Genomic DNA, 23,102 nt, shown 5'->3' with positions numbered 1-23,102 from the left:
GTTTTAACAAAGTGCTGTGTAGAACTGGAGCCCAGGGACTCTTCCACAGCCAGGCAGCTAAAGTGTGTCCCTGTGTTGCCAGCTCCCACAGCCCTGGGTTTGGTGGCTTGCAGGAGTAACTGGACACTAACAAAAGCACATAAGCTGCTCTTCCTCCCATTTTTGCCTTGTTGCAGGATCCCATGGTGCTCAATTCCCATGGGCAACAGAGAAGAGACAGTTGCTGGCTATGCTGTGGTGATGAGCCAGTCCTCAGATGTTTGTTAAATCAGGGCTGGCATTAAGCATCATTCATTGCTGTGGTTATTACAGGCCATAATAATCAACGTAGAGTTGCTTTTTCCACCCATACTGAAATTTAAGTAACAAGCCCAATTTAATTCTCCTTCTAGGACAATTTCAAAGCAACACAGTATGATGAAAGCATGAGAGAACAGATGGGTTTTGTTGTCTGCATGCTACCAAGGCTTTTCATGGAAACTCATAAAAACCCCAACACTGACTGTGTGATTCATAAATTCTAAAAGCCAAGAGAAACCAGCTAAATGATTTTGTCTGACCTCCTGCCTAATGAAGACCACAGAATTTCATCCAGTGATTTCTGCCTGAAGCCCAGTAATTTGTGGTTCAAACAGAGCATCTCGACCAGCCTACTGTCCAGCTTTGATGTGAGGACGTCGAATGAGGTGCTAACCACTTCCCATGCAGTCAAAAACTGACTCTTCTACAGGTTGTCATCATCTCTTCACCACTGCATAATTTGCCATAGCCTTCACAAGGACATGACCATTTTGGTGTGCTTTTGCCCTTTCTGTCAAAACTCTCAAGCCATCAAAAAAAAAAAAAAGGGAAAATGGAGATTCTGAAGCACAACTTACCAAGCAAGGACATGCCAAGAGAAGGGCAATAGAGCATCTCAACATAACCTTTTACTGTGGTCAAATTGATGAAATATATGTTAAAATGCAGCTCAAGGTCCACTCATTTTCCTAGTCTACATAACACAGTGGGAAAATTATCTTGGTTCAAACCAAAGGTTTTCCAAACTTACACCTCTTTGTGTGACTTGTAGAGAAAACACATTTATTTGGTTACAAAAGTAGTTCTTCCTGCCACTTCTAAAGCTTGCTACAGTTTCACGGCAATAAATATGTCCACAGCTGAGACCTTTAGTGGCCAGAGCAAAATCCACTTCAAAACCATCCCTTGCAAGACAGGCCCAGTAAAAAGACAGCTCGCTGCTGACTACACCTTCCAGCTTTTTGTTTCCAAATTTCTGTGGCTGGAAGCACTGATGGGGTAAAGAAAACTTCTTTTTTGCCTTTGTTTTTATTCAGGAAACAAACCCAAAACAGCAAACAGCCCAGGAGGCTACAAGACCAGACTCCTCTTAGGTGAAAAATATTCACATTGAGCACTGTATTACAACCAGCTCCTCCTTCCTTGTATCCTGTAAATGCAGCATTCAATGCCAACTCAGGTGATTAAAGTTCCTCCATTCACAGATGGACAACAGCCTTGAGACCTCTCTATAACATCACCTGTGTTCGAGGGTTGGAAGGCGCTTTAGGCACCATGTGTTAAATGCACTCCTGTTCCTGTGCATCACTAAATAACCATATTCACTGTTAATAAAACCAAGCCAGAAGTTTCATTCAGTGTCTTTCTCATTGCTGCTTTCAAGGAGATGCTTTCTCACCCTCTACATCTCACCCTCTGCCTGCACGCATGCTATGGCCAAAGCCAGGCTGCAAAGGAAGTTCTCAGGGCAGCTGTCTATGGCCCCATGGTTCAGCCTCTGCTGGGATGAGGGATTAGTGTTATCTGCAGAGCAGGTAAAGGTGCAGCTCCAGCTTGCAGACGTGCTGAGTTGGCTGCAGTCAGCATGGTGCTTCTGATGAAGGTGCTGAGTGTTTGTGTAGGATGCCACAGGGGGGTTTGAGGTCTACACTTAATTACATGCTGCAATAGCCATACTCCTTGTGGTACCCATGCTAGAAAAGCGATGGCAGTAAAGCCTCTGGCTGTGGCTTTCTCAGCCATCTATGAGCTCTTGCTATGTACATGGCACAAAGGACTATGGCAAAAGGAGAAGCACGCATCTAGAAGAACAGGACATGTAGGCTTATGAATAAGACACTCAAATAACAGGCCAAGTCTACACAAAGCTTTACCGCATGTGAAACTTCAGGCTGTTTCAAGGATCAGTTGAGGTTTAAGGCATCATCATTTTGTGCATGCTACCTCTGTGTTGAAGTGTACAGGTGCAATCCAAACTGCAGCAGCCTGCTTGAAACCGTAAGTACATCTGAAGCAGGAGTAGCTGCATCTCATTTCTGTACCCCATATCTGCAGAAATGAGTGCTGCTGTCATAATGTAAAGATGCTGTATGCCCACATAACTATACTGACACCAAACAGATTCATGCTTAACAGTGGTTCAGCTAAAAAGGTACTGCTGAAAAAAACTCTAAAGCACTGTTTTCTCAAGTTCTGGTAACCAATAGTTAAAGCTCTGCTTTCAAGTCATCCATCCTGAAGCAGTCATAGCAGGCAAAAGGAGCGATCCAAACAGCACAGCAGTGTAAGATGATGGGGTGAAGCCCCACCGCCAGTTTAGGCCTAAGTGTCACAGTTTCCATTACTGCTACTGTAATGATTTTGCAACTCTCATTTATTTTGCACCATTTCAGCTGCTAGTTTGTGTCAACTATTTTGAAATTAAAAGCTAAAAAAAAAAAACAACAAACCCAAAACCTCAGAAACTGCCCATCCTTGACAGGAACAGTCCTGGCATGCCTGGAATGTGTAAAACCACAAAAGAGCCATTTCTGTTCATATTACTCCTTATGAAATCCCCTTTTAAAGACAACTCAGCACTGGAGGTTTCAGCCACTCTGCAGAGCCCCATCAGCATTGCCTTTCTCTTCGGAATGGGGCTTATCAGTGGAAGCTCAGGCGGGTTTGGATGTCTGGCTGTTTTGTCCTTTGCTTGGAACCCCAGGACCGTTACACACACAGCAGCCAAACTGGTCAAGCCATTTTCCTCTCCTTTGTCCCCAGGTTCAGGGTAGATAAAAGCCGCACCAGGCTTGCTGCCCTACCAATGCCAATTTGACAGTTTTACATTGAAGAAAACCCAAATAACAAACCCCAACACTACACACAACGATTATCACTGTTGCCCAAAGGCCAGAGCAACCACAGTGTGATTCAACAAGAGCCGGGCTGCAGCGGGTATCTCTAGGCACACATGGGAATATTCTCCAGGCCATGCAGTTGTGCAGCTCTCTCCTGCTCTGACATGCCCTTTTCTTGCACTGCTTGTACAAGGCTTTCTTTGACCCTCACAACTTGCTGTAGCATCAGTGTGATGCTGCTGCTGGCAGCTGGGTGGGAGCCTGGTACGAGCAAGGCTTTGATCAGCCCCATGTACTTATAGGGATACCTACAGGGCACAAACTGGGCAGATGTGAGTTTGTTTTGCTGGAGCAAGGAAATGAATGCATCAGTGCAGTGCTGAGCATGACATCTCTCGTGGTGCCTCAGGATGGCCAAATACTGCTCCTGTTTAAGTTACTAGCTAATTATCTGCTGCCGCCTTTTTGTTTTCTACCTCTCTCCTTTCCTGAGCCTCCTGAGGGTTTCTGGGTTTGCCTTCCCATGTAAATCATCACTACAGGAACATGGCATTCTTAGTGTGAGGTTCACGTCTAGCTTGAACACTAGTGAGCACCAGAGCAGAGCTGGAACACAGGGACTGTTAACCCTGATTTCCAGCACTTACCGTCTTTTATTCATGCACTGACATGGAGCCCTGCAAAATGCAAGCACCATTGTAGCTCATGAGCAAGAGGTCTGGCAGGGCAAACATTAAAGACTGTAAGAAAGAGCAAGCAAAGAAGCATCTTGTACAGAACTGAAAACAGAAAAGACAAAAATGATAAGCAGGAATTCCCCAGTGAGCTGAGGTTATTGGTGTGATTGCTTTCAGGAGTCCTTTTTTGTTGTACCACCTTGGTCTGCATACAAAGCACCTCTAACAGGAAGTATCAGCTGTCCTAGAAAAAAAGCACACAAGAAGGATAAGGATTTTTTCTGCCAAGAACAGAATGGCTTTCATCACTATATGACATGCTGGAAAGCCTCCCTCCTCATGAAAGCAACTGGCAGCGGCACGTTGCAGCTCCTCCTCGCTCAAAGCTCTGTGTCCCATCCCAAGGTCAGCAGCACACGATGCAGCTCCTCAGGAGAGCTTCCATAGTTAGAAAACCTAAAAATGAAAGGAAAACAAGCAGGTGAATTGATTTGCATTCCGGATTCACAATTAACACAGCGCCAAATTAGCCCATAGGAAGTGGAAGGGTAAAACAGGAAAACCGCCAACTTGAAAATGCAAATCTTCTCCTTACTACAATTGCAAGCCACAGCCAGGATTCTTACGGGCTAGGAGGGTGCTAGTAAGAACACTTTTTTCACTACTCTTTCAACGTGGTCACTTCACAAACTCAACAGTGGTTTGTGATATGTGGTTTCATTCCTATCCCATATATAGTCAGCCACATTTCCTGAAAAGAACATGAACAGAAAAGCAGAAAACCTTTAAAATGATGATCTGGATCTTTCTGTCTTTTCTTTCTCCTTTTTTGTCTTATTTCTACCATGCTGCACTACAAAAGACACCATTTTTTAAATTAGTACATCATAAAATATGGATCTTTTCCCCAAGGCGCTTGGATCTTAAAGAATATAGGTTGCTGGTTTGAAATTCACACACTAACTCTTGGCAGCACAGAATGAAACTGCAGCATTTTGTTTCAATATGGTACACATAGATATATACATACAATTTCTCTACACATGGCTACCCGGACTCATGCTTTGTCCCCAGCAGCAAGCACAGCAAGCGAGATTTGGTCAACCACCCTTTGCCAATGGTATGGTAGACCTCAGCTCTCCATGGCCACCAACAGTCACAGCTCCACTGAAACCACAGTAGTGAGCAAAAACTTGCTTTACAGATGAGTAAGTGAGACGGTGTTAATTAGAACACCTGTGTTTTTCTGAAGAACTCAATACATTGCCTTATCTGCCCAGGCTTGGTACCTCTACCTGCAGGAGCCCATGTCATTAGCAGTGAGAAGAGGTCTTTGTCTCCCGAGGGCTCCTCCATGCTCCTCTTTCCTCCTGGCTGCTGCTAAGCGCTCAGGCTTTCCAATCACAGTGACAGGTCCTATTCAAGACATCATGTAAGCACAGCCCAGCATCCCAGCTGAGCAGCTCTGCCACTGCTCAAGAGCTGGGCTGACAGTTGTTGGGCCCACAAGCTAACTGGGACCTTAGCAAGGAAATTGCAGCAAAGACCAACAGTGTCCTGGGCTGCAGGAGCACAGTAACGTTACCGGTAACACAGGGCCACAGAGTTCTCCACAATGGTGTCTGGCAGCCGAATGAGAGACAACACGTATCATTTGAAACAAGAGTGGTTCAGACTGGATGCTAGTGAAAGCTTTTTCCACGTGACAACAGTCAGGCCATGGAGCTGGATGCACACTCTCATCATTAGAAGACTTCAAGACTTCAGTGAATAAAGTTAAAAGCAACCTGGTCTGATCTCACAGCTGACCCACCTGAGATCCTTTTCAGCCTGAATTATCCTACAGTCCTACAAGTCATCTTTTAACTGCCACCAGCTCAGGCTTCAGAGGAAAGGGTGGGAATCATTCAATGCTCAGGTACTGTGATATCCCCCAAGTGAAAGAGTTGAGAGGAACAACCAAATCCCAACACCGTGAAGGCCCAGAAGGTACCCCATGACAACATACCTTATGCTTCCCCCAGCATATGACAAACCCCAATTCTGCATGCAGTACCACGCAACTGTCCATCTCAGTTTGGGCATCAGGGTCCACACCCTATCTGCAGCACACACAAGAGCAGTGTTAGAGGGCAGTCAAATGTCCCTCTTCCCCTGTACATACACACATTTACAGAACAAGCAGGATTTCCTAAGCCCCATGTAGAGTGTTGACTATAGAAAGCCTCTCTGTACTGCCCCAGGCTGCAGCCTCTATTCCACAGGATGCAAATGCTCAAGATGCCTTCCCTGTCCCCTGCTAGCTGCAACGCTCTGGTACAACATGAGCAAGCTACACAGTCAGCACAGCCTTCTCCACCTCTCCATCCCTTGTGTCGCAAACGGTGCTGGAGCAATGTCTTGCTTCCAGTCAAAATAACTTATGTGGCTGAGAAACAGGAAATGTCACAACTGAGAAGATGAAAAGGGATCTTACAGACAGCGCTGATGAGCTCTGCGTTCTCAGAAGGATCCATACAAACCATAAGGCAACTGTCATGTGCTGGGTGGGCAGGAGAGGAGAAGATGGAAGAGGAGAGGTTCATCTCCTCACCCCAGGTCACCCAGGAGGTCAGTGGCAGAGCCATGAACCAACTCTTCCCCTTTACCCCAGGGTCTTGATGCTCCTTGGACTCTTCATGACTCTGCTTGACAGCCAAGCAATGCTGGGGGTAAAGCTGCCCTCCTCACACTGCACATAACCACATTTGGTTTTGGAGACCAAAGCCTATGAGATGCCAGCTCCCCACCCAAAGTCAGTCCTGACCAAATAGCATCCTTTAAAAACGCGAAGCTGCATCTGCATTAAGAAATCTGTACAGCTTTGAAGACGTGCTCTCCAACACATTTTGAGATGTGCTCTACTTTCACAGAGCCTTAGAGGGCTCTAAGGGTTTACCTACATGGGTTTTTTCTCCTTGGAGGTGAGACCAGTAAGCATTTTTATACCTACCTATTCACAGGTTTTTATTTTCAGGGTATCAGATCAGTTTCAACTTCTGCTGAAACTCCTCTGTGACCCAGAATAGCTAATTTCAGGCAGTTTCTGAGCCCCTGTAGTATCTTGTGGGGGCCTATATTTCTGTAACTGCACCCATACAAGGTCTGTACAGATCAGCATAAGAAACCACAGCTTCAGTCAAAATCAGTACCTTGGTATACAAATAAAGATTAAAAACCCCATCTCCTCCTCTATGTTGATAGGTGAGGTCTTGAAGTCAGATAGGCTTTCAGAAACAGCCTCCCCCTCTTCCCTCCATCCTCCCATTCCTCCATCCTTTGAGCAAGCTCTCAGGGCAACACTTTGCAGCCTTGTTTGCTGGAGGAAAAGGATGCTTTCTCTCTGGGAAGCCAGGAAGACTATGTCAGAGCAGAGCAGACCCTGGGCATGCAATTACCCAGGCAGCAGCAACAATATGTTAATTCACTGGATCCCTCTGAAATGTAGCACAGTGCAAGTCCCTGGAAAAAGTGAAAAGGAGACTGTTAAGGAAGCTGTGTGAAAGCCTTGTGCACAGCAGCCCCTTGGAGTCCAGACAAGGACGGACGCTGCACAGACATCGTGTTTAGAACTGAACTGGCAGCCAGTAGGACTCCTCTTTCTGCCACGGGGCATCCAGAGGAGCAAGGGAACCACCTTCAATGTGAACAGGTCACTCCTGTCAACATCCTGATTTTAAAGAGCTGCAGATACATGGAAAAGCCCCTGCAAGGGATGCCTCATCTGCAGCAAGTTCATCCTGGACAGATCACTGATAAGGCCATGATGCCATGCCAAACCCTCTCTGTGTCCAGAGCTTTATCACACTTTCAGAAGTGCAGTCTCCTCCTTGGTGTCCTCAGCTGCAAAGTTCACCTCTCCTCTATTCACACGCCCAGAGCTCCTTATGTACAACAAACAACAAAGCCAACGTAGCAAGGAGAGGAGAAGTCTTAAATGGTCCCTTGGTGAGTTTACTGTGACAAGTCAATGCCCTTAGAAGGTCTGCACTATCTGTGCATCACCCTTATGACTACTAACTAACTCCTCTAACACCCAGCTAGGAACTATGGCTCTGCACTGGCAGCATGATGGAAGTAGTCTCACACTTCTAAACAAGAAGGCTTGTTGCAGACAGGAAAACCTGCCTCACTCCACAGGAAAAGAGGCAGAGGAAGGGTCAAGAAGATCTCCATTACCTCTGTGTTGGACAGACTGCCCTGCTTTTAGCAGCAGCTTTCAGATGACTACAAACCTTGAGGAACACGCAATGATTTCCATCAAAGGCAAGCACATCTTTAAGGGTGCACAGACTCTTGGAGAGAGCTTTCTGTTGTAACTCATGCAAAGATCAAACTCTGCCAAGTGGAAGAGTTGCACACTAAAGCTCTTTTTGCATAAGGGTGTTGACCATTGAGCTGATGTATTGAGGTCAGAGGCTCATCTGTGCCCAACACACTTCTCCAGGGACGTAAGCATGGCATGCAACTGCTGCCCTGAGGAGCAAGAGGAAACCAGTTTAACTACAAGAAGTTTAAATTTGCCCTTAGGTTCCACCAAGACTCCTGGCTCCTGCAGAAACAGAATCAACAGCAGCAAAGATGTAACAAAAGTGGTTTTGAATCACAGAATGGTTTGGGTTAGAAAGGCCCTTAAGATCATCTAGTTCCAACACCCTGCCATGGACAGGGATGCCTCAGACCAGACAATGTCATCCAAGGCTCTGCCCAACCTGGCTTTCCAGCTTCTGCTATGCACTGGATTTTTTGGAGACATTTTATTTCTGAGTGCAGGACTACGACAAACCACACTGTTGGCTCTTGTTCAAAAGTGCATATGTGAGCATGGACTGACTTTTGCTCTCCAAGGAGAAGATGGGGAAAGCAAAGTGCAACAGTGAGCTGCAAAGACACCAGTGCCTAGCCATGAGCCCTGACCTTTGCAGAGGTCCTGGTGGCTGTCCCTAAATCAGAGCATTTCATTACCGGATGACGCATCTCAGGCAAGATGAGTTTCCTAAAAAGCACTGACGACACGCGGTTAAAAGCCCAGTTCAGGCAAGCAGTGAAACAAGTCTGCTTCTGGGTTTTGAGCTGAATATTCAACACTTTCCATGTTTGCTCACTCACAGGGCTGCACAATCAGCAAAATTCCTGCAAAAAACACTCAATAGGGCTCGGCTGTAATGGAGGTCTGTAATGGAGCCCTTTCAGAGAAAACAGAAGCGTTATCGTGCATGGCTGTGCCAGTAAAATTAGTCATACCTGATGGAGAGATATGCGTCCTCGCAGGGCTCTTACCGCCTTGTCAACAGATGAAGTCAAAATGAAAACATCCTAACTATCAAAAACCAACTTGAAAGCTGAATCATGAATCCTGAAAGCAGCCTCCACGCTACAAGGAGATGTCTTCTCTGCAGAGACAGCTGGGTTCATTCCATCTGTCTTTGGTTTCTTCTGCCCATATGATTTCCTGATGTTGCTCAATGAAATAACATGTATTCTTTCATATTCCCACTTGCAACCCTTCTCTGCTCTGTCTGAGGGGTGCTGTGGGGTCAGGAGAAGAACCCACAATCAAGGCAGGGATTGGAAAAAGGCCAGAGTTTCAGTGGTGGAGGACATCATCCCGGTCATCTCCTCTGTGTCACCTCAGACATGCTCCCCAATGCTGCTTTGCCTCATTTCCCCACTGAAACAGCAAGCTCCCCACCGTGCTGGATGACTATCAGTAGGATCTATGCAGTAGGCCTGGTATTACCACCGTGGGGTTAACACTGATAATAATAAAGGAGACTGATGGTGTGTCTAACTTTCCCTCCCAAGTCAGAGCCTTGTTCAACACAACCTAGGCCATGGTTTCACGCAGCACTTCTGTACTTTGCAAATGTCTCTTTCGTTTTCTTCTAGCTCCAAAGGTCTTGGCAAACATTCCCTACTGCAAGAGCACCACTGTCAGTCTGGTGGCTCAGGAAAACCGCTTTCTCTCATGACACACAGTTCCACAGGACATTCTGTTGCACTGACACTAATAAGCACTGAAGAAAACTGTCAAATGAATAGGAAGAGTATAGCTCGTGGCTGGTACCGAAGGCAGAACATGGGGATGCAATTCGGCTGCTGAACTTCTCCATTATATGGGGGGTTACCTGGCCAGGAGGCACCACACCAACTTTGCAGGGATACAGTGGTCATTGCCTGCAGGGAGGACCCTGGCAGGATCTACACACACACACACACACACACACACACACACACACACACGATAGTGGTGCTGGGAGTAGATGCACAGTGTTTCCTCTTGATAACCACTATGAAATTCATTTGGAAACATATTTGTTTTTCAGAAGCCTCCTCCCCAGTGCTGACAACGCTTTCGAGATGCAATCTGCATTGCTTGGGCTCGCAGCATAGTGCACGGAAGCACACCCTGCTTCAAGGGGTGGCCGCAAAGGCCAGGAACTGCCCAGTGGCTCCACATCCATGGCACAGCTCATAACCAAAGCCAAGTCTTCCAGATCTGGGTAATTCCCAGGCAAGTCTCAGCCAAAACCACACATCTGCACTCACGCCAAAGAGCAGAGATACATCAAGAGCAAAGAGCAGTTGCTGTAGGTTGCCATGGCAGTGTGCATGGGTGATTTTATCACTCTTATCAGCTACAACAGCATTTAGGCCATTACCACAGAATACTGGAGTATTTTTTTAAGGTGGGAGAAGCAGAAAATCAGCATCAGACAGAAGCCAGCAGTCAGCAGACCAAGCAGGAGACCCTGCTTTAAACAAGCTACCTCCCGTGGGCATATGAACATTTATCCAGCCCTGGGCTTGTGTTGGGGAGTCCATGCAGGGCTCCCCAGTAGCCACCTAGCCCAGGAGAGCTCTCCTCTGCATGGAGGGATGTGCAGCCCTCCAGGGAGCACAGCGACAGCAAGTGGAGGGCGTTTTGCCTGTACTCCCTGCGGAGCTGATGGAAGTAGGTCAATCCTTCTGCTTTGCTGAACCTTTTGGCAGGTCTGTGCTGCGTTGCCGCTGCCGCTCGCAGCTCGTTATTTGCAGCCACATCATTCAGAAGTTAACGAATTCAATACATCCAATTAAATCAACCTTGGCATCCGTTCAAAACACATCTTGCTGCCTTTTTCTTGCTTTTCGTTTCTTACTGTTGGTGGTGAAGGCACGAGAGGAGAGATGCAAGAGAGGGTTGCTAAGGGGCAAGCTGGTTTTCATCTCTCGGCTACTTCCCTGCTGCTCTCCTGTTGTCACAGAGATGCATAGTTTTCCTTGAGGGAACACGATAAACTCACGTAGCATCACTCCTTATACCCCTCCCCTCCTCCCCTACCCCAGATGAAATTACCTTTTCTGTCTTCTTGCAGGCAGAGTACTACACTCACCAGTGATCCTTTGGCTCCACTGCTGACACTCACCACACTGAACATGGCAAGCAAACCAAGCTGGCATGGCTGGCAAAGGGAATGCACATCAAATCATGGCCTGCAGCACCTGGGCTGGGCTGGACATGCTACAAGATGTGAGCGCCATCTCCACCATTAGACTTAGCAGAAAACTGGTGGACAGAAAACTTAGACAGAAACTGGTGGAGAGGCCACCAGAGATGCTCACCCCAACAAGGGTCTCCTCCAGCTGCTCTCTTTTGTAGCTCCCAAACTCCTCTGTATGCCAGTGCTGCTTGATGGACATGGTCATGAACATGGACTCACATCAGAGAAGCCATTCCAGATGTGCTACTGAACGGTCACAGAGCTCTTGGAAAACACCGCAGGATGTGGAGCTTCTACTGGGATGACATCCTCAGGGACATGGGGACACACTGGTTAGCTGCCCACATTTGCCCTGTTCCACAGCCTGATATGGATACTGGGACCACTCCTTACTGTGGCAGATACTTCCTGTTGCACCAGCTCTTCCAGTTCTGCCACATCCTCCCTGCCTTTTGACCACCACCTGGAAGGGAGGACAGTGGCACAGCCTGATGCCTTTCTGATGCCAGCAAAGCTGTGGGAATTTAAAGGCACTTGGCTCATGACAGAAGAACACATCTCTCATCCTTGGAGCAAATTTCTTTTCCATAGCCTTCAGGTCTTCTATAGCCTTGCTGAGCTGGAGAACCAGGACTAGGGAATATCCCAGGTGCCATCATACCCAGGCTATGAGGTTTCCTCAAAGTGTTGTTTTCTCTGTTGTTTGACATGAAAGATCTCTCTGGCAAGAGAGAAGAATGTTATATCTGGATACTTTGCACAACAAATTCACCTGCAGTCTATTCTCTGTTATCATCTCAAAGCCCTCCTTGGCCTCCTTGCTCAAAAAACAGTCATTTTACTTCCCATATCTGCATTATTTCCTCTCCTTTAACCCACCCTCCCTCAATTTAAAAGACCCAAAACAGTCCTGAGCAGCTCTTCCTCCAGACTCCATAAATGACACTGTGCTGCGGTGTTGCTTTGCTTTGCTTGCCAGCAGAAGCGGGTGCATTTGAAGAGTTCTGGCTCCCAGCTCCACAGCTGCAGTGGTTAGGTGCTGCTCTCCTGGCAGGGAAGGACGTTTCATGCAAAACCCATTGTTCACCCCTTTCTCAGATCTATGAAGTAGTCTAAAAAGCACTTTGAACTCCTCTGGGATGAAAGGCACCAGGAGACTGAAAAATACCCCTCTCCCCCATGGCAGTGGATGTTACACAAGTCTATTTGAGCACAGAAGTCGTGCTCTGCACTCCCCCTCCTTGCACAGCAATGACAGTGTGAGATGCCCTGCCAGTCTCATGAACAGCTCTGCCCTCTGCCCACCTCCTCACCTTTCACATGTGGCCCATGCACACCCCAGGCTGCACACCAGAAAAGAAATACTCTTGGACCAGAGGAAAGAAATAGGAGTAGAGGACATCAGTTGAGGGCAATTACTTTGGCTGCTGTGAATCAGCACACCTTCCCCGACACCACCACTGCCAGAGCTGACCTGCTCTGTCGAAAAGTCATTTACATTTTTATTTACATTTCCTTAATATTGATCTGATATGAGCAGGGCGCTTATGTGCCCTGTGTACTACAGACACCTGTCCAAGCTATGCCAGTGGTGCTGGGCACTGCATGAATACAGAAGAGGCAGCCTCGAAGGAGATGCTGGTGACCCTAACAGCTGACAGAGGCCAAAAAGACCAAGTGCCACTTGGCACTGCGTTTCAAGAACTGGTCCCTCACACTGCTGAATTAAGCTGTAACTGTACGTTGAATAGCAAATGGTATGAAAGAATTTGGTGGGTTTAGCAGCAGGGTTGATGGGAGCTGCTGTGTATTCAAACTCAGAGAGAAATACGCCGTGGTTTGTTGAGGGGTACAAAAGTTCACACAAGCATTGTCTTCTATGAAGAGATGGACGTCTTCCGTGTACCCCCTCACTCAGGCCAAATCTGAAGGGAGCCTGCAGTTATGGAGGTGAGCTTGCAGATTTTGGCTTGCCTGCTTCTCCCCACCCTGCCAAAGGGCTGCAATAACCAACTTCTGGTGCATGCTGCAGCTCCTTGTGAGATGGCCCAGCAGGAGATGTTCCCATGGTCCTCCCTGCTGGACCACATGCCCTTGATGGGACCATAACAGAGACAGCGGTTTCCTACTGCAAGCTCCTGGCACACCAGGTCAAGTGCTGCCTCCATCAAGCCACGTGTCCAAAACCATGACAGAGGGGATGGAGAGGGGAAGGAGCTACAGCTCCTATTACAAAAAAGGAGAAGGAGCTAATTCCAGGTGCTTTACATCCAGACAGTAACCTTCTCTCTGTTTTCCTCCATCCCTCTACTTGCCACCACCTCTGGCAGCAAAGGGATTGTTGAGCTGCGCTTTTGCTGAGCTATGAGATGGTTAAACACTAAGCACAGAGCAAATGCTATCGCTGATGGGCTTCTGGCTTCTTTGCAGTGGGTTCTGTAGTTGTCTTTCTCCAAAGACTGAGGTGGTGTAGGAAAGTCCTACCTCCGTGATGCACATAACTGATCCTATCAGAAAGGACAGAGGTTACAATGATGTCATCTGGATTGCTGAAACACATCAGGTTTAAACCAGCCCGGACCTAGGAGCTGTTGACGCACACATGGAAGAGCAGTGATTTGCACTTCCAGGGTGAGAAAGAAACCAGAAGCTGCCTTTGGCACTAACAAACACAGGCTGTGAAATAGTGTCCTCAGAGGAACAGCCATCAGCAGCTCAGCATCTCCTCCGCACTCAGCTGTTTTCTCCTTTCATGAACTTCTGGTGCAAGCAAGCCGAAAAAGATAAACTAATTTGCTTTTTTATGACATCTAGTTACACAAGGGACCAGAGAGTAGGACACATGAACGATCTCTGTGCCCTTGGAACAAACAGCACCAGCTAGGGAGCTTCACCATTCCTCCTGCAGCAATTCTTCTCCCTGGCATTATTCTCTTGCCCAGTCCTAGATGGTGGGTCTAAAGCAATTTATCAGCAGAGATGGAGAGAAAGTCCACAGGACTGATGCTCCCAGTGTCCCCACACCCTGTGCACTCTTTCAGCTCTTTTAGGTACCACAAAGCAAGAAATACAAGCCTGCTTCAGTTCTAGCCTGGATCTCACCATGGCTGCTTCCAACCCCAACTCAGCCAGGACCACCCTACATGGGGCTCTTACCCTTCCCTCCATCCTAAAACTGGGATCCTTGAGCCCGGCCTACCCACCTCTACAAAGCACTCAGATAGCTGAGCAGCACAGCGCAGCTCAAGGCCAATGGCTGGGAGTTTCACACCACCGCTGTCAATGCCACCAACGTCCCCATAGCCGGTGGGAGCCCAGCGGGGCCGCGACAGGAAATCGGGTCTTAATCACAGTCTCACTTTTCATTCCCCACTTCAGTTCTGCTATTTCAGCAGCTGCTGCGAGCTGGCTCCACGCTCTCAGATGAGCAACCGTTGAGGCACAGGGTTTTAGCTTGAGTGTTTTCAGGCTGCAACTCCAAATGCAAAGAGAAATGTGAAGTTGGAGAAGGGTGAGGGGTAGAAATCAGGCAGTGATCAAGGCTCCAAGACACAACCAAGCAAGCACCAGCCTCCTGCTCTGGTCGACATTGCCTGGGATAGGCAGACAGGCTGGTGAGTCCATGCAGGAAGGACATTAGCACTGCACGGACCTACTTGCAGGGCTGCTGCCCAGCTGGGACAGTTGTGTGACACAGTTGATGCAGATGTGTCTCCAGGTGCTTTCCCTTCTTGTTCATCATACATCTATAGATCTGTTACAATACGAGGGTTGGGCTTTATCAGCCTCTGCTGCAGCCAGGGAGAATTCCCCTTGCAGAGGGAAGTCTGCTGTCACTGTAACCTGTGCAGATGGCAGCGCAATGCCCTCTACACCTGCACCAGCGACCAGCTAAAAGGGAGACTCTGTGCTAAGACCCAGCCAGACCGCACTGGCACAATCATCCCATGCACCAGCACAAGACCTTTCACCAAGTGTCCATCAGTCCATGCTCCATCACCTTTGCTGCCCTTCGAGGACTTACTTTCCTTATTTTTTACTCTTCTGACCCCTCTGATCCCAGCCTTCCCTGTGCTGTGTAAAGAGATCAACATGGGCAAACAGACGAAAGCAAAGGAGGCCTTTCCCTCCCATTTCAAGCTGGCAGCATTAAGTGGCATCCTGTGGGACTCCCACATAGTTTTGTTGTGGCAGAACCATTAATACACAGAATTGCCATCGGAATAAAATGGCAGCATTGGCCTAGCATGTGAAGGGACCTGGCTTCCCAGGAAGGGATGGACAAAGTGGCTTACAGGGATGCTAACTCAAAAGCCAGTCCAACCAGCACAGACGCTTTCCTTCTCCCTCCTCCCTCCATTGGGAAACTACCCCATGACAAAATGAAAATCACAGAATCACAGACTGGTTTGGTTTGGAAGGGACCTTAAAGATGATCTAGTTCCAACCCCTGCCAATGGCAGGGACAGTGCTGTCTATGTCTACTTCAGAATCCAAGCCCCCCCCCAGTGTGCTTCCATCAGTTAATCCCCATCCCTCAAGCAGGTGGAAGAGAACACATATGCCATACTCTGGCTTCCCCATTTAGTGCTCCAGCTCTCCCAGTAAGAAAATAGGGGTTTGTGCTCATACAAAACAATGGATAAGGTGCAGATGCACACGTAGCCTGTCCTATAGCCCTGATTCTGTGGGTAGCAGCTTTGGGCAACAGGGTAGGTGGGAACTAGTAGCAGCAACAGCTCAAATGGCTCCATTGGGATGCATTTCACCTGACAATGGTTATCAGAGCATGCAGATTTGAGTGGTACATTCAGCCCAGCTGTATTAACACATCTAGTTAAAACACTCTGAGACTCCAAGACAGAAAACACCACATGGACAGCTAATTTCTTCCTGATAGAGAATTTACCTCTGACAGAAGTTAGAGGCTGCAAGTATCCCATGAGCCATTCTCAGGAACATTTGTAGGCATTACTGAGTAACTCAGGAACTTAATTATCTCTTTTTAAATGACCTGTGTCATTTAAAAACCTATTTGGATATCAGGTGCTCTGGGATCTGTAATCCCCAATCTAATTGTTCAGTTGACACAATCCTGAAGTTAACCATGCAGGTCACTCATGTTGCTCTAAACTGTTCGACTTACCCCCCAAACCCACAAACATGCCCTGAAATCCAGCTTCCCGAACAGACACAGAGAAGAAAACCCCAGCAACCACCTCCTTATCCACTACCTGCTCAAGCTTCCAAAGTGACAGGAGTACACATCCCCTCTACTGGGGAAACTTTCAGCAGGGACTCATGCCTGAGCATCTTTAGACATAAAATATATTTAGGGAAGTAATTAAGCTTCTCGGAAACTTTTTGCAACATTATTTACAAGGCTCAGCAGCAGTTTTTAGAGTCCACTGCAGTTCACAGCTTGAACCAAAAGACACACCACACATGAACCCTCTTACTAATACTGCCCTGCAGGGCTGGAAAGCCCCTGGCAGCAGTCAGCCCCATGCTGCAGCAAGGTGACATGCCTGGGTGCTCAATTTGAATATGCAGAGCTGAGGCCACCCATGGGGAAGCACCAGATCCTACCTCTGAGCTGCAGTCCTGACCCCCAGAGATGCAAGGTGAGAGGGGCAGCATTTTCATTTCTCTACCTCAAGAAGTATTTCCACCAAGCGATGGTGCTGGTGAAAGGGGTGTGATACTCATGCCACAGTGCTCAGCCTCATGGTCCAGCACTTTAGTGGAAATCAAACATCTTCAGCAGTTTAAGCCAAGGCATGAACCACAGATGATGCCCAAGTGTGTGGTCCAGGAATGGTATCAGCTATCCTCTGTCCTGTACATACACCCCACCTTCACAGCTCAGCTCCCTATGCATCTACATCAAGGACAGGCTCCTCCTTAGTTGTAACTTATTAAATCTCATTACCTACTGCAGCCTTCCAGTATCTGAAGGGGGCATATAGGGATGCTGGGGATGGACTCTTCATTAGGGACTGTAGTGGTAGGACAAGGGGTAATGGGTTAAAACTTAAACAGGGGAAGTTTAGATTGGATATAAGGAAGAAATTCTTTATTAGGTGGTGAGGCACTGGAATAGGTTGCCCAGGGAGGTTGTGAATGCTCCATCCCTGGCAGTGTTCAAGGCCAGGTTGGACGAGGCCTTGGGTAATATGGTTTAGAGCGAGGTGTCCCTGCCCATGGCAGGGGGGTTGGAACTTGATGATCTTAAGGTCCTGTCCAACCCTAACTATTCTATGATTGCTCTCACAGCCTTAATGGCAGTGGCTGTGGAAGCAAATGGAAGTTCAGGCTCCCATGTAGCCTTCAAATTCATCCCCCACTGTAGTTATTCCAGGTGTTTTCATGGAGCTGAGCACACTGGGTACAACTCTCACTGCTGCTGAGCTGGTTTTTCACTTTACTACAGCCAGTATTTCACCCTTAATGACTCAAATTTAACAGGCTGCAAGAGCAGTTGCCTTACCTGTTTGTGCACCTTCTGGTTTGTTGTGCTGAAGGAGGGGGGTAATGGCTCTGGGAAGAAAACAAAAACAGAAACCACAAAGAATCGAGGAAAGCCACTAACGGTATCTATTAAAAAGACAAAAACTGCATGTTGTCCCAGAAAATAACAACAAAGCTGCCGCCTGTAAACAACAGCTTTCATTTCAAGGTGACAGCTTGAAGTGGGGCTTGAAATGGCAAGAGCTACGCCCTACAAGGTACCCCATCAAGGAAGCAAAACCACTTTGGTGAACCCTTTAGATGGACAAACCAAAGGGAAAAAGGTGCCAGAGACTCAAAGCATATTAGTGGATAAGCATGGATGGTGAAATTAAGGTTCCTGCCTTTTGGCATCATGCTACAGCTGTTATAAAACAGCATATTCATCGCAGCCACACAGCTATCAATCCTCTAGCATGAGTCATCTGTAATACTTATCTAATGGTGAGTAAGCTGCTCCCGCCAGTCATACTTTCCAGATAAATCTGTAGAGAAAACAAGAGGGGAAAAAACTATCAGAACATGTTATCAAAGAAGTAAAAGTAAGGGGATGGTACCTGGGCAGCACCCGAAGTGGCAGAGAGAAAGTTGGCATGGGGGTCACTGGATGAAAACACGCACATCAGGAGGAGTAGGACAGCTCTAAGGGTCCATCCAGAGTCCTGCCTGAGTCATATACCACTAAACCAGCCATACTATGACCTTTCCACTAGTGGATGCTGCAGCAAACACCGATGGCAGAGGAGGTATACGACACAGCTTTTGGGATTGGGACTCAAATTTACAGGAGATACGGCAGTTTGGAAGTTTGTGCTCATTACTTCCTTACCCCAATAAGTTCCTGGCAGTGAGTGTAGGTCCAAGGAAGGATCTAGTGCCCAGGGAAGAGCTACTTGGGCTTGGTGTCTGTAAGACCCATAACAGCAGGGAAAGCCCAACCCAACCAGGTAAGAAGCCATCCTGAAGCTGGGGGATGCTTCCTCACCCAACCCTGCTTTCACTAAAGCTTGGCATTTAAATTGTGAATGATAATGGTGCAATGAATGAAAGTAAAAGACAAAGCTGCCTTGTTTCAGATCTTTGATGAAAGCAACCCTGAGCAACCACGCTTGCCCTTTCACACCCAGCTGTATATGACCTCTGCATCCGCTGCCTCGGCAGGCTCTGGTGAGCCACAGTAGCCAAGGCCAAGCCTTAGAGGACTTTCTCACAGGAGAAATTGCTGCTGTGGAGGTGGGGTAATACCCCAAGGGTCTCCCAAGGGGGCTGAGTCACCACAGGGGTGTCTCATATTGATATCGGAGGGTTGGCTGGGGAGTGGGGGTGAAGAGAGGAGAAAACTCCAAACACCTCCCCATCTTCACACAGCAGAAAGGAAGAGAAAAGCCCAGGTATGAATCACCCTGCCCTGACATCTGAGCCAGCAAAGCATTTCACACAGGCTGACATGAAGGAGACCAACCCAGACCCACCAAACCCTGAGATCTTCACACCTAAGCGTGAAGTCCAAGATGGTCACCTCCATCTCCTCCTGCCTAGGAGGGACTGGCAAACAAAACCTCTGTCATGACTAGGACAGCATTCCATAGAACCATAGAATGGTTTGGGTTGGAAGGGACCTTCAAAGATCATCTAGTCCATCCTCCAGGCCATAGGCAGGGAAATCTTTCACTAGACCAGGTTGCCCAAAGCTCTGTCCAACCTGGCCTTGAACACTGCCAGGGATGGGGCTTCCACAGCTTCTCTGGGCAACCTGTGCCAGTGCCTCACCACCTTCATAATAAAAAAAGTCCCTCTCCATCTTTTTCACGAGATTTCTTTATATACTGATAGGCTGCAATAATGTCTTCCTGGAGCCTTCTCTAGGCTGAACAACCACAACTCTCTTATGCTTTCTTCATAGGAGGGGTGTTCCAGTTCTCTCATCATTTTCATGGCCCTCCTCTGGACCCACTGTAACAGGTCCCTCTCCTCATACTGGGGACCCCCACTGCTGGGGCAGCTTCACACCGCATCCCTCAGCACTGCTCAGGGCTGTCTCCATTCTCCCTGCCTGCCCTGGGGCTGAAGGCTCTTGCATGGCAAGTGCTGGGATTGACCCATCAACATCAGACTTGACTGTAGGTTCTTTTCCAGGTTAAATTTTGTTCAAGTCAGTCTTTTCGCCCAGGTCACTGCAGGGTCATGTGAACCCAAGCACCAGCACCAGGGATGGGCAAGAAACCAGTTTGGGAGAGGAGAATGAGTGGGACCAGCCCCTTTGGCATCAGCACACTCAGGCCATATGAAAAGAGCCATGTAAGTAACCACAGCCTTGGACAGTCGCTCTTGGCACTTAACCATCAACCTCAGAATAAAACAGATTCCTTCATCTGAGAACAGGTTCTGCATGGGGACAGCCATATAGAAAAAAAAGCAGGCCGACTTATTCTTTTCTGACTCCTCAAAATCATTTTCATTATACACATTTTCTTGCCTTTTTTATTCTTACATAGGATTGACAAGGGCTTCCCTGGACCACCTAACTCCATCTGCATCTACCTAAGGCAAAGACATAATCCCCCCCAGAAACATACCAGACTCCTTACTCCCACCACTCATTAAAAAGCTCCTCCAAAACCTCTCTTCTCACATGATCAACTTTCTTCTCATTTCCAGCCTAAGCACAGTCATGACAAGTGAGATCCATTTGGTCCTGAACCAACAACATTCTTCTGCTTCCACAGGTCATCACCTCCCTGGTAGACCTGGATGGGGCTGAGCAAGTGGTTGCTGCTCCAGGTTCACCCCTCTCAGCCCTTCTTGTTCACCTCTTCCAATCTGAGTATCTTGAGGACAGAAGAACTGGGCCCAGTTAACAGCCTGTCTCATGAAGGTGTCCTGTCCCCTAGGAAACCTCCCCTGCTTCTCTAGGTACACATCTGCTGCTCTGAGACCTTTCTAACAAAGTCTTTAACTCTGGGTTTGGGGCTTTGTTTCCGTTTTGAGGGGAGCTGTATGATCAAAATTGCATATGCCTTTTAATGCCTAAATACGCATTTCAATGGAAATGAGCATACAGGGGAAGAGGGGGACAAACTGCCACATCTTACTGCCAAGATAGAAATAAAGTGCTGGATAGGAACTGAACTGGCCACAGTTGTAATATAGCCTTAGCAGTGCTTTTGCAGCACGTGTGATACAAAATTAGACACAGATTAGGAGAACCCTGCAAAATAAAATACCATTATGCCAGCTATAAATAATTTTTGATGGAAAAAAGAGAGGTCTTCAGACACAATTCAACTGTAACCTTGCTCTAACACAGCATTTAGCCTAACCAGTTTTGCAGGAAAAAACCCCAAAGGAATCAATAATTATCCTTATAGCAACCTATCACAGCTCCACACATTTCTGTCAGTAAATAAATGTAGCCATACTACAAGGATTGCCCATCTGTACTACGATACAAAGGCAAACAAACGCGCAGTGCCAGCTTTGGAGCGAGGCACTGGAATTTACAGAAGCGAGGAAAAATCAACAGGGGCTTTGCTTGAATAAAGACCTCTGGTTTAAGCATACATGGCTTGTGCTGATGTTCAGCGAATCAGCTCGGCTTGCATGCGTGTGTGCACAGTTAAAGATAACTATCTCGATATATTTATATTAAAGGCAGAGAAAAAAAGTCCTGCATGCAAAACACGGTGACATTCATATCGATCTTGCAGATCTGGAGGCAGCCAAGTGATGATCTCGCAAGAGGTCAAGGCTCCGCAGTTGATAACCCCTCTGACGTGGACATTTGCTGAAAGGTGAGCTCATTTGACTGCCCCTACAACAGCTACTCTACGCACTGTTGGTGCAAAAGTCACATAGTGAGCACGCAATGAGGTGGAACGGCACTGTGGTCACCCATCTCCTTGTTTTCTACAAGCTATAGAACATCTCTGGGTCCCTGATTTTATAGGCTTGGAAGCTTGGAGACTGGATTCTTAAGAAGAATGTGTTAAAACAGCCTGTTCCTCTTAACCACTAATGTGTCCATTTGCTTAGATAGCACCTTTACCCTGGAACTGGTGAAGCGTTTGTGTTTTTTATGGAGCAAAATCGCATCCACCAGTGGCATGCAACAGAACTGCATCTCAGCATCACCTCTACAGCCATCTGCTTCTGGATTTGTACCTCATTTGGTCACTCAGCTTCATCCAGGGCTCTGAGCGCACTTCCTACAGTAACTACTAACTCTCGTTGTACACCAGGGTGTAAACAGAGCTGTCATCTAAGATGTTTGCAGCCATTAATTAAATTTCCGGCTCTAGGTACTAAGAGATGCGATCTCTCTTCGAAAGCAGCAGCCTTGACTCAGCATACAGTGCAAAGCAGGGACCGTGTTTCTTCACTTTTCTTCAAAGGTCAGCCAGGCAACACCCCGGAAACCCTGAGTAGTAACACCTCATCCTTAACCAAAGCACAGGAGCTGCATTTAGGCAGCTGCCTGATCACAAGAGCTACAAGGACACGTGTCTGCTCAACAACAACCGGTTTGAAATACGGATGCCTTTTATTAGCCGCCCTTGTGTTTAGCTTTGCTCGGAAGAGCGTGCTGCTCTGCTGGTAGGACCTGCAGTGTGTGGAGAGCAGTTATTAGTGAAGCTAATTACAAACAACGTGGTTACTTAAGAGGCTAAAAATAGCGTCAGTGTGTGAATAGATGGAGAGCAAAACTGGGACACGGAAGATGAAGATTCTGATCTCAAGCGCAACAATGTCCTACATGATCTCGGGTAAATCTCTTCATCTGAGTGTTTCATTTTCACGGTTTACAAAGCAGGCAGAAAAACCACTTCTCAGAAAGGCTGTGAGGTGAATTCCTCAACATCCGGGAGCAATGAGAGGTCCTCTCCTGCATCTCCATGCAAGTGGAAAAGGTTCCTGTGTCAGCCAGGCTGGCTCCCTGACAAGAATTTCACAGTGTTTGTGTGGCAACTCAGGTGGCAGTTCCCAGAAAGCTGTAACATTTACTTAAATAGCTGAGTTCACTAGTCGGTGATCAAAGGAACGCAGGCTTTGGAAATGATGTCCAGTTGACCCAGAGCTGCTGGAGCAGAGCAGCAAGAGAAGCCTTCAGTGCACCACTCATGCCCAGCACTCATCTGCAGGCAGGCAGACCATGGCAAAGGGGGAAATGACTCACTTACTCCATGCAAACTTTAGCTGATTTAAAAAACTTAGTATTTGCATCTAGCTAATGACCAGCAACACAAAGACTTGTA

The 23,102-nt window shown here is 47.4% G+C and overlaps 1 long non-coding RNA gene across 2 annotated transcripts in view; it reads right to left on the bottom strand.

The window, feature by feature from the left end:
• Window positions 1–3,570: 3,570 nt before the first annotated feature.
• The window catches only part of LOC133223438 (uncharacterized), a 128,941-nt gene continuing 109,409 nt past the window's right edge, over window positions 3,571–23,102 (bottom strand). For both annotated transcript variants that reach the window (XR_009728571.1, XR_009728570.1), the window contains exon 4: window positions 3,571–4,273. This is a non-coding gene — a long non-coding RNA (uncharacterized LOC133223438). The remainder of the gene's footprint in view (window positions 4,274–23,102) is intronic.

The sequence above is a fragment of the Neopsephotus bourkii genome, unplaced genomic scaffold (genome assembly GCF_033783945.1).
Source record: "Neopsephotus bourkii isolate Nb327-2 ecotype Australia unplaced genomic scaffold, CSIRO-AGI_Nbou_v1 NB_1637, whole genome shotgun sequence".
NCBI lineage: Eukaryota > Metazoa > Chordata > Aves > Psittaciformes > Psittacidae > Neopsephotus > Neopsephotus bourkii.
The sequence above is the reverse complement of the archived record's forward strand: the minus strand, read 5'-3'. Positions and strand labels throughout refer to the sequence as shown.